A 17,456-nucleotide genomic window follows, 5' to 3' on the forward strand; every position below is an offset into this window, starting at 1 on the left:
TTTCATAAAATCTTATGAGCCAAACTAGTACACTGCGTTCTCCAGGATGCTTCCTGTTGGTAGCCCTTCCAGTCTTTATGATAAAACAAAAGGAGTGGGAGTGACTGGTGTCTCATTTAGGAGACTATTGTGTCGTTCAATGGTCTAAGATTTATAACACCATCAATATATTCTGTGCCATGCTCAGAACATACCAAATTCCCTTTTAAGTAAAGTTGGTTCCATTCAGAATATGAGGATTTCAAGAATAGTAGTGTCAATAAAAAAAAGAAAAGTAAAGCCTTTACACAAATTTCTGGCCTTTTACCATTATTACCCTTGAGAGGAATTAAGTCTAACTACAGACAAAAAAAATGGAGAAGCAATTCAGCAAGTTCAAAAGTGCACTGACCATTTAATTACTCTTAAATTATATTTTACACAAGGATTAACATTAAGCCTCTGTAGCATCAAATCTCTACTTTGTTAACTTTCTAAATATATCTTACAAATTGTAACAGAGCCTCAGGATAATATGTAAGCCAGTAAGTAGTCGAGACAACAATTTTAAAATATCTCTAACACTTTCAGCTTTTCTTGTTATTTTTCCTTAAGCTTTATGTCTATTTCTCTTTATTCAGTGAAGAAATGGTCATTGAATACCTACTATATCCCAAAGCACTGTGCACAGTATCAAAGACACGGTAATAAATAGGATAAATATAGGTTTCCTGCCCTGAGAGAGCTTGCAGTATTTTGGAGACACAGAGGAGCAATGAGGCAATTCCAACGTGACATGTGCTTTGTTTGACAGGGAGGAGCAGTTTGCTAAAGGATGACATGAAAAAAAAAAAAAAAAAAAAAAAAAAAAAAAAAAAAAAAGGCATCTAAACCAGATTGCAGGAATTATGGAAGGATTTCTAGATTAATCTTGAGTTGTGAGCCATTAGCCAAATGCAGGAAAGTGAATGGTTTGAAGAAAGAGAGAAGGCACAATAATGAGAGACAAAGCAATAGCTTTATCTTAAAATATGAGAGAAATCTGTCTAGGTCTAAAGGTTAATGGGAAATATGCAGCATGGAGGAAGAATATGAAGTTAGAGGAGATAAGTAAGTATAACTAATAGAGCAAGGACCTCATGAAGGCAGAGTGCAGCTGAGGAATGAGTTTGAGGAAGGACTTATTACACTGTAATGGAAGGAAAGAATAAACAAAAATATGAACAATTTTAAAGGTGCAGTGGCAAGAAGCTGAGAGAATTCCAGCAAAGTGGTTTCCATTTCTTAATATGAACAAATATAGTAATCAATATTTATTGATTATATTTTATATCTCAACCAGGGTGGTCAGAGGTCATCTAACACTCAGAATTTCCTGTGACATTGATAATATCCTCCCAGTTTGCAGGTACAAAAACAATGCCTCAGAGAAGACAGTTTGTCCGGCATCACATAACCAGCAAGTGTCAGAGTTAAAGACATGATCCAGAATCTCCATATTATGTGTTTCTTTGCAGTCCCTCCAGTAAAGTAGAAGAAGCAATTCTCCTCTGTGTGAGTAAGGGCGGGGAGGGGGGAGGGGGGAGGGGGGAGGGGGGAGGTGGAGACAAAAGTTTGAAATGACTAAAAAAGAATCACAATTGCCACGAACTTCTCCTGTTCTGACTAGAGGGCTGCTGGAGAGTGCTAAAATAAGGAGAAATAAATTGTGTTACCAGTCCTTTAGAAATCTCAGTTTGCTCAACAGCTCCATCAAGTGTGGACATGGAAAAAGTAGGCAGTTGAATTGATCTCAGATAGAAATTTTTCCAGGTAGATGGTGTTTCAGTCAGCTCAGGCTGCCATAACAAAATGTCATAGCCTGGTTTGACCCAACAGAAATTTATCTTTTCACTGTTCTATAGGTTGGAAATCTGAGATTAGGGTGCCAGCATGAGAAGACTTTGGTGAAAACTCTCTTTCTGGATGGCTGACAGCTGGCCACTCTCTCTCTGTGTCTTCACATTGTGGAGAGAGAGCAAGTTCTCTGGTATCTCTTCATAAGGATAGTAATCCCATCATGGGGCCCCACCCTTACGACTCCATCTAAACCTCATTACCTTCCAAATGCCCCACCTCCAAATACCATCACATTGGGAGTTAAGGCTTCAAAATATGGATTTTAGGGGGATCAGGTGGGAGGGGGACACAATACAGTCCATAGCAGATGGAAAAAATGGAAGGTAATTAAATGTGTGATTTAAAAAATGTTCAAGACCTGAACCGGAAAAATCTAAAATGAAGGGTAAAGGCAGTGAATACCAGTTGGGCTTACTATGGAGAAATAGTGGTAGAACCCAGGTGACAGAACATATGTAACGGAAACAATTCAGCTCAAATAAGACAGAAGGAAGACGGGATGATTGAATTGACTTTTCAATTCTTAATATCTTCCATATCGAGTTTTAGTTAATATATAAAAATAAATAAGGGTCTGTAGGCTTATTTTCTACAAGCAGAAGAGAACAAGAGAGATTTGAGTGCTCTGCAAACACACCTGAGGAGAAACCGGAGGGTCGGAAGGAAGCTGGCAGCTTCAAAGAATGAATAGCCAATGGACTTTCCAGGAAAGAAGAAAAGGTGAACAAATTTGCTAAAAGAGATCTTCCTGGGCACCCCAGTAAAATCCTTCCCTGTGGCTAGTAAGGGAGAAACACAGGTGACTATTTAGGAAAAAAATCATGGAGTGCCTGAGTGGCTCAGTCAGTTAAGTGTTGGACTCTTGGTTTTGGTTCAAGTCATGGTCTCATGGCTCCACATCAGGCTCTGTGCTGACAGTGCAAAGGCTGCTTGGGATTCTTTCTCTGCCCCTCCTCTGTGTTCTTTCTCTCTGTCTCTGTCTCTCTCTCTCTTTCTCTGTCTCCCTTTCTCTCAAAACAGATAAATAAATTTTTTTAAAAAATCCAATTCCTACTCTATGTAAGATATACTCACTGCACAAAAATAATCTATCTCACCAGATAATGAGGTCTAACTCAATAAATAATTGAAACACTTTTTTTAAAGGAATAAGAATTCAGAAATCAATGAAGAAAATTTGATAAACATTAAGATATCATTATAAATAGTATATTAAATGACAACTTTTATTTTTGTCTGATCCCACTATCTTTCACCAAATGGAGCTCAGAGAGTGCGGTCTTCTGTCTGTTGCTCTATGAATTATATTCACCGTGGAAATGGATTTTCAGGAAAGGGATAAAATTAGGCATTCAATCACTTAATGGACATTTTTAACCATCAAAATACAATTTTGTCCAATAAGCTATTTTTTTGAGATTAAGAATACAAAACTATCAACTTTCAAGGATCTCAAAAATTGAACTGAGCACTAAAATGTGATTAGGTGCTGGTTATGTCAAACGTATCATTGAATGCTTTAGCCGTTTTCAATATGTGGTCTGCAGACCCTAAGGATCCCCAAGACCCTTTCAGTGGGTCCAATCGAGGTCACAGCCATTTCAATAACAAGACTAAGAGCTTATTTACCATTTTCACTGTGTTGACCTTAGTACTGAGTGTGCAGAACAGTGAGGGATCTAACAGCTGGCAATTTAGAATGAATCAAGGCAGTGGTACCAAGCTGTATAATGGTCATTTTGTTCAATGCCAATACATCCATTTTCATTTAAAAATATCCTCACAGAAGCACAAAAAAATTTTATTATTAAATCTAAACTTCTGAGTACATAATACTCTGTGAGACCAAATGGGAAGTACACATAAAGCATTTCTGTTGTACAGCAAAGTATGATGGTTGTCATGAGGAAAACATTTGTGCCACTGTTTGAGTTCTGAGCTGAACTATACCATGTTCAGGAAACATCACTTCTGAAAAGAGTAACTGGAAATCTAACATCAATACTTAAACTTGGATATATGGCTGACATTTCCTCAAAAATGGTCAAAGTGAGCCTGTCACATAAAACAACTGACGGTATTCATTGCCAATAACACAGTTTAAGCTTCAAGCGAAAGCTTCAATTAGCTTGCCAGCTTTCCAATATACAGACTTTTCTGATGAATTTGGGAGTAGTATCAGTGAAATTTCATGACATAGTATAATGAAATTCATCCACATTTGGAAGATCTGCACAATTCATAATATTTTCCAAATGCCCCATGCATCATTACAGGATCATGCATGGGTAAAAACTGCATTTAAGTTACATAATAGACCAATGGGTACACCAATGGATTTCAATGTAATGAAAAGTTTATTGATATAGTTTCAGATTCCACATTACAGTTAACCTTGAAGTAATTACTCTTTACTGAGTTTAGGTATAGTGTCAAAGAAAACTATTCAAAATTATTTATAAAGTCTCCTCCCTTTTCAGCTACTTATATATGTGCAAACCTGGATTTTTTTTCATTTTCTTCAACCAGAGAAACACATCACAAATGATAGAATGCAGAAATGGATATGACAACCCAACTGTCCTCTATTAGGCCAGTATTAGAGAGATTTGCAAAATGTAAAACACTGCCACTCTTTTCACTAAATTTTTATCTGGGAAATACAGTTATTTCATTAAAGTATATTATTTATGTTAATATGCAATGAGATTTTTTTAAGGAGGTTATTTTTATTGTTTTAAAATTTAAATATACGTAGTAGGGTCTATATGGATGGTTAATAGCCAAAGGAGTGACTGTATTGCATATTATTTTTTTGAGAACAACCAATGTGCACCTTTATTTTTTTTCTTGCTTTCCTCGTATCAAAGTGACTGGAGGTCTAGGAAAATGCATTTCCAAGAATCCCCTGAAATCAGATTTCTGGGTTAGAGTTTACTAAGCAGAGGTCACAAAGTTTGAAAGAAGTAGAAATCATTATTTTTTGTCCAGTAAGGAGACTTCATGGGCTCCAATGGAAGTGATTCTTTGTAGCTTCTTCAGACCCTTGGTAAGTGATTTATCTGGTGCAGTGGTGAGCTGAGATCATTAGTGGGAGATCCCTGTGATTCCTGGACCTTCCTAATCCTTTCATGGTTAGTGATAAAACTGAGTAACAGTGAGTGTTTCCCATAATCACTGCTCCTCCAAGCCCTCCTACATTTTTTTTTTCAGAGAGAGAGAGACTGAGACAGCGAGAGCAATGGAGGGGCAGAGAGGGAGAAAGAGGGAATCCTAAACAGGCTCCACGCTGTCAGCACACAGTCCAAAGCAGGGCTTGATCTTACGGCCATGAGATCATGACCTAAGCCAAAATCAATAGCTAGATGCTCAAACGCCTGAGCCACCCAGGTGCCCCACTATGTATTTTGAAGTCACTAGTTCACTGTATTAAATTTATTCCTTTCTGAAACACCATCATCATTTATTTTTCTGACTGAACCTTGACTCATACCAGGAAATTGCTTAAGTCAATCCTGAAAATGTGAGATTTGGCAACGCTTCTTGTTTTAGCCTAAACTTTTTCAATGAAAATTTGATCAACTGTTATCACACTGAGAAAAATACTTAAACCGGTTTTATAGCAAAAGAAATGAGAGAACACATTGATTTTTTGAGGAAGAACATAAAAATCCATGATACTCTATAGCATAATTATGTGGAGCTAATACTTCCTTTTTTACCAAAGTATAGTTGGCACACAATGTTAAATCGGTTCCATGTGTACAACACAGTGATTCAACAAGTCTCTACAATACGCTATGTTCATAAATGTTGCTACCATCTGTCACCACACAACACAACTACAATACTATTAACTAGATTCCCTACATTGAGCTTTTTGTCCCTGTGACATATTCATTCCATAACTGGAAGTTTATCTCTCCCACTCCCCTGCACCCATTCTACTCATCTCCCCACTCCCCTCTCTTCTGGCAACCATCAGTTTGTTCTCTGTATTTATGGTTTGTTTCTGCTTTTTGTTTGTTTATTTGCTTTGTTTTTTTTAGATTTCACATTTAAGTGAAATCATGGTATTTGTCTTTCTCTGTCTGACTTACTTCATTTATTATAATATCTAGGTCCATCTATGCTATTGCAAATGGCAAGATCTCATTTTTTTTAATGACTGGGTAATATTCTAGTGTGTGTGTGTGTGTGTGTGTGTGTGTGTGTGTGTGTGTGTGTGTGTATCACATCTTCTTTCTCCATTCACCTATCAATGAACACTTGGGTTGTTTCTATATATTGGCTGTTGTAAATAATGCTGCAATAAACATGTTTTATTGTTCTGTTTCTTTTCTGAGCCAGTCCACTTTATGGTTTGGTTCTCCACTGTGGACTGAGTCATCCAGCAATGGTTCCCAGATGACCCACTTGCCCCTTCCTGCTGGATTTCATCTTTCTGTAGCAGAAACACCTCCTTGCCTTCCAACCACACATTCTCATCTTGTCTCTCAAAATAAAAGAATATTCATTTTTACCTAGAAAAACTGCTGAAAGTTTTGGTTTCCCAGCCTTCCTTGTCTCTAAGTACTGGTAAGTAAAATCTGTAGAAATTTCTGTGTAAATAAAGGTGTTATGTGGAACTTCCAGAAATCTTTAAGGAAAAAGGAAATATGCTCTTCTTCCTCCCTTTCTCCATACTGCCTCTGGAATGCAGTAATAATGCAGATTCGATGTGCTGCTGTAGCAACTGCATCCAAGTGCAAGGATAAGGGCTATACCCTCAGGGTAGCAGGATGGACATGTAGGAGCACAGGTCCCTGATGACCATGGAGTCCACATACCTGCTTAGACCGCCTTCCTCTAGAATTCTTTATGTGTGAAGTAAACAAATTTCCCATCATATTTCAGCTATCTTCTTTCAAGTTTTCTGCCACACAGAACCTTATCCAGTCCTGACCAAACCCAGTACTAGCCTGTAATCTTCAAATTATAAATAACACAGGGCTGTGCTACACAAAAAACTTTCCATAGAAACTTGGCAGTAATGGATGGGGATGTATGGAATGGAAATGAAACACTACATACAGTGGAAGACATCGCCATTTCTAGACATTTGTTATCACTACTCTGCTGCAGAAATATTCATCATTGTCCATAACTAACCATAAATCCCCTGCTTCCCATCACTTTTTGAGGTTTTCATCCCTTTTAGTTCAACTTGTCTCTTAAATGACCTCTTCTTGTTCACTCCCAGTAAGTCAAAATTCCTCTCATTTATATTGTCAACAGTTCATGTCTGTCTTTCTCTCGCCTACTGAATCCAAACCACATGCATAGCATCACATTTCTAAGTAAAAATGCGGTAAGAGTCTATCTTAGTGTCTTTTCATCAGCAAAAGAACTATCTACCCCAGAGATAACCTCAGCAATTCCATTAGAAAGAAGCAGCGGCCACAATTAGTTTCTAATCATATTTTTTTCTTACTCTGTAATTACTTAGGAAGCAGCAAAAATATAACTGTGAAGATTTAATGAAATCAGAAATTCCCCCCAACAGATTTTAGCAGTTTCTTTGTATCATGAAAAATGCCCGGAAAGGCAGAAGCCCAGACACTGCTGATGCTCCCTGTGACTGATGGAAAAGCAGAAGCCATTTCTTTTAACAGAGATACACCTCCAGCAATCTGTCATCCTCCCAGCTTCCAGCCGGCTCTTGCTGATGCATGCAGACATTGCCACCCTAAGCCTGTCCTTGCTTACTACATCTGTTATGTGATTTTTCTCTCAAACTGTCATAGGATGTAGCTTCTCTCTTAAACACAGCATAAAATGTTTGCACGTTTACTCATTTCCTGTCCCATAGCTTTCAAGTCAGACACCTTCTCTAAGAACTTCATTATATAATGCACAGCCTCTTGAACCCCAATTACTGGAATTATTCTTCAACTCTCATATGGAAGATGAAATCAATGCCCCAGCTTGACAATTTCCTTACCTTTTCATCTCCATTGTTTTTCATCTCCACTCTACCTCTGATACAATAAGTATATTTGAATTTGTCACCATCTAAAACTTCACCTCTTAAATCTTAAACTCTAATATTCTATCACTAACAATTTTTAAAACAATTCCAGGTTTTTCTCCCTCAGTCTCATCACAACTACTTTGCTTAAGTTTTTATTTGTTCATTTTAAGTCATCTCTACACCTAACATGGGGTTCGAACTCACAAGCCCAAGACCAAGAGTCACATGTTCTACCAAATGAGCCAGCCGGGTGCCCCTTATCACAACTATATTTTAAGCCTTCTAAGAGAATTTTAGGAAGAGAAGGCAGAGCAAAAGGTTCTTTGCCCCTCTCCTTCTTAGAAACTATCCAAAAATAACAAAGAAAACAGCCAAAAGACCACTTCATTTTCAATAAACAGTAATGAAAGTCCATACCCCTGGATGAAAACAAATAAAGACAAGCTCCAAACTGCAATGAAAATTAGTCCAAGGAGGGCGCCTGCGTGGCTCAGTTAAATGACTCACTCTTGGTTTTGGCTCAGGTCATGAACTCCCGGTTTGTGGGTTCCAGCACAGAGCCCGCTTGACAGTCTCTCTTTTTCTCCCTCTGCCCCTCCCCCCACTGTGTGAGCTTGCTGTCTCACTCTTTCTCTCAAAATACATAAGTAAACTTAATTTAAAATATAAACAAAAATTAGACCAAAGCATTGAAAGTTTGGACAATATCTCTCCAAAATCCAGGCAGCGTACTCAGCCTTGAGTTCATCCTCTGGGGGCAAAAAATGGCCTCCTTGTTAAAACAGCAAGGTTCCAGTGGGCGATGGTCAGTAGGAGCTTTGTTTCCAACAAGTGTCCAGGAAGATGGAACTGAAAGAGGAAATATGTAGAAAAGCTGTCTTTGCATTAGGAGTAACAGCATAGAGAATAAAATATGGGTAATACACAACCCTAAAGCTTCTGATCTTGGACAGCTGGAAAGGAAAAAAAGATCTTCTATGTGGGCCCGTGTAGACAAACACACAGATGCACGCACATGCATCTACACACACACACACACACACACACCATACCATACTAAAACAGAAATATATTAGATTTCCCAGAGCCCCAGGGGACCTTCTTACTACCTTAGAACACAGGAGACTGAGAAAACATTTGGAAAAGGCTGTTCGAATTTCAATAAACTGCAAGCCCACCCTCCTCTCTGATGCCTCTTCCAACTCTTCAGAACTGTTTGTCTTTCCAGAATAAACAATACTAAGAACAATAAGGGTGGGGAAAAAAAAGAACTAAGAGAAGGAGGAAGATGTGGAGAGGAACACACTAACAAAATACAGATAAAAATCACTTGTCAAAAACTAAATATAGACGACAAGATAGGTGATTATTATTTACAGTCTTGGCTCTCTGCACCAGACTCTAGACTATTGTTCTTTGCATTCACCACACCTAGCAGAGTGGCTTGCACATAATAAATATTTCATCCACATTTGATGAGTAAATAAGCAATGTTCTGAGGCAGAATCTCAGATATTATTGGTCTCCATATGAAAATGATTTGCAGTAATTGGGCCTTCCTGGGTTTCCTGAAATGAAACAAATATATGTAGTTTTTGTACTAAGTTTAATCAAGGCAGGTCCTTTTGAAAAATCTAATTAAATTAAACAAATATTTGCTGAGTCCTTACTATGTACAGATTGTTCTGCCAGTTTCCACCATGGATTTAAAAATGAGACCTTGAGTAGTTAAATATCTACTATTTAATTAATTAGAATATTAATTTTAAAAAGTAAGGTTTTTAATTCATCTAGGGAAGGGAAAATGCAATTTCCTTCCCACCACCCAATTCCAGAATCTATTCTAACAGTAAAACCATTGCTACCATTCCAATATAGTAGTAGATTGAATAGGTAGATAATTCAAACTATTCTAAATACTGCAAGTGAACTGGATTTCTTTATATTTAATAATACATGGTCACAGTTAATGGAACCTCATGCATTTATTTACTCATTCAGTAAAGTATTTGTGAAATGCCTTCTATCAGGAAGATGCTACAGTATATTAGGCAGTTTGAGAGTTCCTAAATCTTACTATATTCAAAGCATAGGTGACATTTGATTGTGATGCATTTTTATTTCTCTTTGTAAACAAAGGGATTTTCATTCACAGTTTTGTATCATATATAAGAAAAAGAAAGGGTGAGACTCTGGTTTTTAGTTCCACGTGTAAGGAACTTGGAAGTTTCCATGCCATCCTAACAACAAGTGAAACTATGAACAGAGTGAAAAATTAACAACTGTTCTTGGATCTATGAGAGAGATGAGGACACAGGGCAAATCACTGCACCCAAGACTGAAGAGACAAAAGTCAAATAAAGGGAACCGAGGCAGAAGCCCAAGAGCTGAAACACCTATGGGAACAAGTGCAGGGGCAGGATCCCTGCACATTAATTAACAAATTGCTGGAGACTCAGTAGGAACAATTGTGAGAGTTAAAAATGCCAGGTAGACACAGTCATAGGGAGCCCCACAATTTTGTGACATTTATCTCCAGGAGCTCAACCAGGTTCCCGTAATAAATATCAGAGAAAAATCCCCTTGGGTTTCCAGCAGAGGGCAGGGATAGGGAACCATCTTGCATTCTGTTCTCCTTAACAAGGCTGCACTCAGGGGAAACTAGTTAACCAGTGCCTAACCTGATGGGACATTATCAGAGTCTAACTGGTCTAGGAGAGGAAAATACCCAACTCCAGCCCACTCTAGCCATCCTGTCCCACCTAAGAGAGGAAGGAAAAAAAACAGAAATTCTTGTGAAGTTCACAGTCTAGAGGCACAGTCTCAATAAAAACTGAGGTGTAGTCACAGGACTAGAGAAATATTCCTCTCCTCTCACACCTCAACACTACATTCCTAGCATCCTGTTTACAGCAGTTCCTTATACCCAGTACACCATGACCAGTTGTCAAGAAAAAAATTACAAAGCATACGAAAAGGCGAAAAGAACAATTTGAAGAGACGGAGCAAACATCAGAGCCAGACATGGCAGGGTGTTGAAATTATCAGACTGGGAATTTAAAACAATTAGGGTTAATATGCAAAGGTCTCTAATGACCTTTGAATATCATTCATAATGACCTTATGAATAAAATAGACATCATGTAAGAAGAGATGGGCAATGTAAGAAGCAAGATGGAAATCCTACAAAATAGCCAAAAAGAAATGCTAGAGATTAAAAACACTGTAATAGAAATGAAGAATGCCTTCAATGGACTTATAAGTTGACTGGACACAGATGAAGACAAATCTCTGAGCTTGAGGATATCTCAGTACAAACCTTCAAAACTGAAAAGCAAAAAGAAGGTTTTCTGAAGAAAACAGAACAGAATATCCAAGGTCGTGGGACAGCTACAAAAGGTTTAATATACATGTAACGGGAACATCAAAAGGAAAAGAAAGACAGAAAGAAACAGGAAAAAACCTCAAACAATAATGACTGACAATTCCCCAAATTAAAGTCAGACACCTACCCACAAACTGAGAAAGCTCAGAGAACACAAGTAGGATAAAAACCTACACCTAGAGGTGTCTGGGTGACTCAGTCTGTGGAGTTTCTGACTCTTGATTTAGGCTCAGGTCATGATCTCACTGTTTGTGAGATCAAGCCCAATGTTGGGTTCTGCACTGTTAGTGCATAGCCTGCTTGGGATTCTCTCTCCCTCTCTCTCTGCCCCTTCCTGGCTCATACATGCACATGCATATGTGTGTGCATTCTCTCTCTCAAAATAAATAAATAAACTTAAAAAAAACCCTACACCTAGGCATATCATTTTAAACTACAAAAACTCAAAGATAAGGAAAAAATTTTGAAAGAAATCAGGGAATAAGACTTTACCTATAGAAGAAAAAAGACAAGAATTACATCCAACATGCAAGAAGAAAGTGGAGTGAAATAAAATGTTGAGAGAAAAAAGCCACCAACCTAGAATTCTATACCCTGCAAAATTATTCTTCAAGAATGAAGGATAGAGACTTTCTCAAATAAACAAAAATTGAGGGAATTTGTTGCCAGCAGATCTGCCTTGCAAGAAATGCCAAAAAAAAAAAAAAATTCTTTGGAGAGTAGGAAAATAATATGGGTCAGAAACTCATCTACATAAAGAAAGGAAGAGCATTGAAGAAGGAATAAGTGAAGGCAAACACAAAAATTATTTCTCTTGGGAGTCTGGGTGACCCAGTTCATTAAGTGTCCAACTGTTGATCTCAGCTCAGGTCTTGATCTGGGATTGTGAATTCAAGACCTGCATTGGGCTCTGCACTGGGTGTGAAGCCTACTTAAAAAAATTATTTCTGTTATTCTTTTTTTTTTTAATTTTTTTTAACATTTATTTATTTTTGAGACAGAGAGAGACAGAGCATGAACGGGGGAGGGTCAGAGAGAGAGGGAGACACAGAATCTGAAACAGGCTCCAGGCTCTGAGCTGTCAGCACAGAGCCCGATGCAGGGCTTGAACTCACGGACCTTGAGATCATGACCTGAGCCGAAGTCAGACGCTTAACCGACTGAGACACCCAGGCACCCCATGTTATTCTTAATTAATCTAAAAAGTAACAGTTTGTTCAAAATAATAGCAACAATGTATCAAGGACACGTGCTTATGTATATATCTTATGTACATACACATTTAAGATGTTTATGTGTAAGAGAAGTGAATAGCGGCAATGATGCAAGGGACAGGAGGGAAAAATCAGGAATTGTTTTATTATATGGTATTCACATTAGCTATGAAGTGATCTAGTGTTACTTAAAAGTAGGCTAGGATTTATTACAAATGTATATTGAGAACTCTAGGGCAACGATTAAAAATTTTTTAAAGAGGTATAACTGATAGGCTAAAAAGGAGAGAAAATGGACTTTCATAGAATGCTCAGTTAAGACCACAAAAGGCAGAAAAAGAGTTGAAAACAAAAATAAGAACAAATAATAAGGGCAACGTGTTGCAAACAAATACAAAACAGTAACAAAAAGCAATAGATATTAATCAAACTATATCAGGTAAAAAGTCATGCTTACATTGCTAGGGTTTTGTTTATTAAGAAAAAGTCAAGGAATAGCTAAAAATAACATGTGTCCACATATTTACCATATAATCTCCTTCTTCCTTTTATTTGAGTGCTAGAAAAATGGGTTTTATGAAAAAGAATATAAAGAAAAAAAGACCTTTTTAAAAATCAGTTTTAGTAAAAAAACAAAACAAAACTCTAGTCCTTTTGATTATTCAGAATCCCCTGAAGTATGTTCCTTAGAAAACTTCTTCCTGGACATAAAGAGTGGTTCATGAGAAAGGACTTATATGTCAAATCAGTTTGGGATTTGTTGCAATCTATAAACTCTTTACAATACAGATGAGCAGATCAAAGAGTCTGAAAAGTCCCACAGTACAGAAAGTTCATTTAGCCAAATATTTCCCAAATTTTGGAAAGTGTAAAAAATTTTTGGCAAAGAATGTGATCTCATAGCTCAGAAGTACCAGACTTTTAAAGATGGTCGAGCAGAATTTGTTAAAGGTAAATACGATACATGTCTAAAGCCATGGTCTCTGTCTCTCCTGCCTCTCTTACATAAAAGGACTGGTCCCTCCTTCCATGTGACTTTGGTTGATATCCCCTTTTACTTTCTTAAGGACTTCATTTCTACGTCGTCTACTTTCAGTGGATGTTTTTCTCTGTTGGGGTGCTGACCCATTAACTGCAAAAACATACTTTTGTAACTACCATTTGAGAAAAAAAACTACTTGAAAAATCTTAAGTTGCCACCTATTTCTTTGCTCCCTATTACAGGAAAATTCTTGAAGGTTTCTGCTTGATATCTCTTTCTATATTACATCTTCACTCTCGAATCTATTCTAATCTGGCTTTCCTCCACATCACTCATTGACATCGTTCTTTTTTTTCTATTGACATCGTTCTTATAAAGGTCTCACAATTCCATGTAGCCAAATTCTGTAGACATTTCTCAATTCTTGTCTTAGTTGACACACAACTTCTGTGTAATTGGCCACTCACTCATTCCTGAACACTATCCTTTATTTCTGCAACATCATACTCTTCTGCTTTTCACCATAACTCATCTTAGTCACCATTGATGACTTCACTTCATCCACCTGACCTAAAAAGTTATAATTCTCCAGGTTCAATTCAGGTTACTTTTGATTTTCTAACTTCTTACTGGAACATTTCATTCACTTCCATGGCTTTAAATAACACATATGCTTAGATTAGTATTGCCAAATGGATAGCCCCAGTTCTCAATGCTGTTCTGAGTGCTAACTTTTGTAGGTAGCTGCCTACTGACACTTCAGCATATACACCACATGCATCTAAAAGGTAACAAGTCCAAGACAGAAAATTTTCTTTCCTACCCTATCCCAGGCTCTGCTTCTGTATTATGTATCACAATAAAGGGCAAGTCCCTCCACACGGTTACTCAAGACAAATATTACAGAGCAATCTTCATTCTGTCCTTCCTTTATCCTTCACACCTAGGTCATTAACAAGATCTGTCAGATTTGCCCCTCAGATATTTATCTTGCATGTGTCCACTTCACTCCATCTTAGTTCAAGCCAGCATCTTCTCCTGCTTGGTCTACTGCAATAGCTTCCTAGCTGATGTCTTTGTTTCACTTGCTGCCCCTCTTTAAGCAATACTCCCCACAGCACAAGAGTTATTTTTTAATGCAAATCCAGTTGACTTATTTCACACCCCACTGTTCAAAATCCTTCAATGGTTTCCCAGTGAACTTGGAATAAAGTCCGGTGAACAAGATCTGGTTCGTGTCTGCCTCATATTGACCCATTTGCCCCATTTCTCATGTGTGTCGGCTGTAAACATGCTCAGTTCTTTCCCTCCTGCTCTTTCCCTATTTTCCATAGAAGTCACTTTTCTTTATTCATATCTTGACTCAAACAACAACTCTAACAGTCTGTCACTGCCAATCCCATCAAAAGTTGCCAGTACTCCCACCAGATTCTATCGCATGTCCAAGTTTCTTTCTGAGAACTTCAAATAACCTGTATTTATTTATTTACATTTTGAGAGAGAGACTGCGGATGGGGGAAGGGCAGAGAGAGAGGAAGAGAGAGAGAATTCTAAGCAGGCTCCATGCTGTCAGCAGGAGCCTGACGTGGAACTCAGTCTCACAACTGTGAAATCATGACCAGAGCCAACTCAAGAGTTGGAGACTTAACCAACGGAGCCACCCAGGTGCCCTGGTATCGTTTGTCTTCTCTTCACATATACACCACATACATCTCTGAGGGCAGAGATCTTTTTCATTTAGTTGAATCTTGTGATCCCAATGATCCCAATGCCCAAAGCAATTATGGCACAAAATAGCTGCTGAATTAATATTTATTGGCTAAAGCAATAAATAGTTTTCATTATTAACAAATAAAGACTCATAAAATGTGTAATTATTTTTCAGTGTCCCCTAAAGGTATAATCCTTGTGAATTTCAATGTCAAGTAAGTCTAAGGAGGTCATTCCAGATTCCAAGAAGAAAACCTAATTAAAGGTGGAACATGGACCTTAGAAGGTGATGTATGTCCCTAGCACACCTGAGGTTTGAGTATGAAAATAATTCATCACCAATTTTTGCAGGCAATTTCAGTTAAAAGACACATCTCATTGTATACATATCTCCTTTTCAAACTGCAGTTCCTAACATCTTCAATTAAAATCCTAGACTCCAAAAAACTCTTTCCTCTCTGCTCAGTTTTTAAATGTGTATCTTATTTTCAATAAAATGTAATATAGACTTTGGCCACTTGGAGGCACTTTCGCTGTTTTGTAGACACCCCTTTTTTAAATGCCAGGTGCCCTTCAAAAGGACTAGAATTAATTTCCTTAAGAATATAACATTCTTGATTCTGACATTTTTAACTCTCCAACTCCTAAAATTTAAATAAGCTATTTCTAATCCAGGAAACTGACATTACTAACTCATGACATTATCTTATTCAATTTGCTATTACAACGCTGTCTTCTGTCAGCTCTCTCATAAAGAGATCACAGCACAATCCACTCTAGGCTAATTCACAACTAGGGTGAGGTTTAGAATCACTCCAGAGAATTTTCAAAATACGCCTTTTTGAGCCCCACTGTATCCATTCAGGTGCATTAAATCACAACTGCCAGGGGTATAGCCTTAGGTTATGAGTTTTTATAAAGCCTTTTGAGTGCTTCTAATACACTCTTGGATGAGAACAAGCCCAATATTTCAAACTGCCTTGCAAATACAAGCCAGCATCTTCTGGCTTGTGTATATATATATATATATATATATATATATATATACCAGAAAAACTACCTCAGAAGATATACAAATCGGCAATCTCCATAGGAATCATGGGCATTTCTTTGAGGTGTAGTCATCAAAAGACTGCGTCAAACATTGCCACCAAATTTTTTCAGTTATAACTGTCTTCTGTCCCTATATGTCTATTGTCAAGGTTCTCATTCCCAACAAGAGAAATCAGACTGGCCTGATGTGGATCCATATCCACCTCAGAAGCTGGAGAACCTTGTCTGGTGAGCACATGGAGTGGAGAGGTGACTTGGTGAGAGACAGGAACAGCATCTATTACTTTGCTATCTCCTGTCTCCACCCCATAACATTCTTCTGCTTAAGTAGATAATACCCCTCAATTCCTCCAAATATGCCAACCACAGTCACCTTCTAGTGCCAGCAATGCCATTAGCTCCCTTTGCCTAGAAAATTTGTAAGTATTAACGAACATAGTTCTTTTTCCTGAAAGAATATGAGCAGGAGAGTTGTATTTTGATTTTGCATCTTTTTATCCCAAGCCCAGGAAACCCACTCAACTCAGGAGACACTAAAGGCACTAAATCACTTCTCTTTGAATCTGATTCTCATCCTGATAAAAAGTGTGAGGAAAAGTGTGTGTGTGTGTGTGTGTGTGTGTGTGTGTGTGTGTGTGTGTAGGTTCCCTGTTATTCCAACATAGAGTTAATGATGACGTAGTACGATCATATCAAGATAGTGGGATGTGCTGTGCTTTGGAATAAAAGTGATATCATTTTCTATTCTGACTTTCCAGAATATTATTTCACTTGCTAGTGCCTCTATTTCCTCATCTACAAAATGGAGAAACAAAAATACTTATCTCCGTGGGGACTACACAGGATAACATGTTGTGCCTGATGTGGTCAATTGTCCCCAGCGCCCAACCCCACCCTTTTCTATGCCTCTTTCTGGTCCATAAGCTTCCCATATGGGAAGCTTAACACTACATTTCCTCGACTCCTTGGCAGCGAGGATTCTGGATGTGAACTGTATTCTACCAATCAGAGACAGAAGTTGGATGTCAGCAAGAAGCTGGGGATCTCTGCTGGCAGAAAGGCATTAGAAATAGGAAGCTTTTATGCTGCAGGAAATGAGTCCGTTTTCCAGATTTTTCAGTGTTGTGAGATTTGAGGCATTACAACAGTGACAGCCTCAGAGGTGGAACTTCCTAGTGAATTGGTTTTGTATTGTTTCAACAGTCATCCCAGACGGTCCAC

At 37.9% G+C, this 17,456-nt stretch overlaps 1 long non-coding RNA gene across 2 annotated transcripts in view; it reads left to right on the top strand.

Moving 5' to 3' along the window:
• Positions 1–17,456, top strand: part of LOC109276559 (uncharacterized) — a 95,101-nt gene that overhangs the window by 60,225 nt on the left and 17,420 nt on the right. The window contains exon 3 of one of the 2 annotated variants that reach the window (XR_008424549.1): positions 1,381–1,533. The exons of the other annotated variant lie outside the window; for it this stretch is intronic. This is a non-coding gene — a long non-coding RNA (uncharacterized LOC109276559). The remainder of the gene's footprint in view (positions 1–1,380; positions 1,534–17,456) is intronic. 2 annotated transcript variants of the gene reach the window in all.

This window comes from Panthera pardus, unplaced genomic scaffold (genome assembly GCF_024362965.1).
Source record: "Panthera pardus isolate Hobbes unplaced genomic scaffold, ASM2436296v1 HiC_scaffold_21, whole genome shotgun sequence".
In the NCBI taxonomy this organism is placed as follows: Eukaryota; Metazoa; Chordata; class Mammalia; order Carnivora; family Felidae; genus Panthera; species Panthera pardus.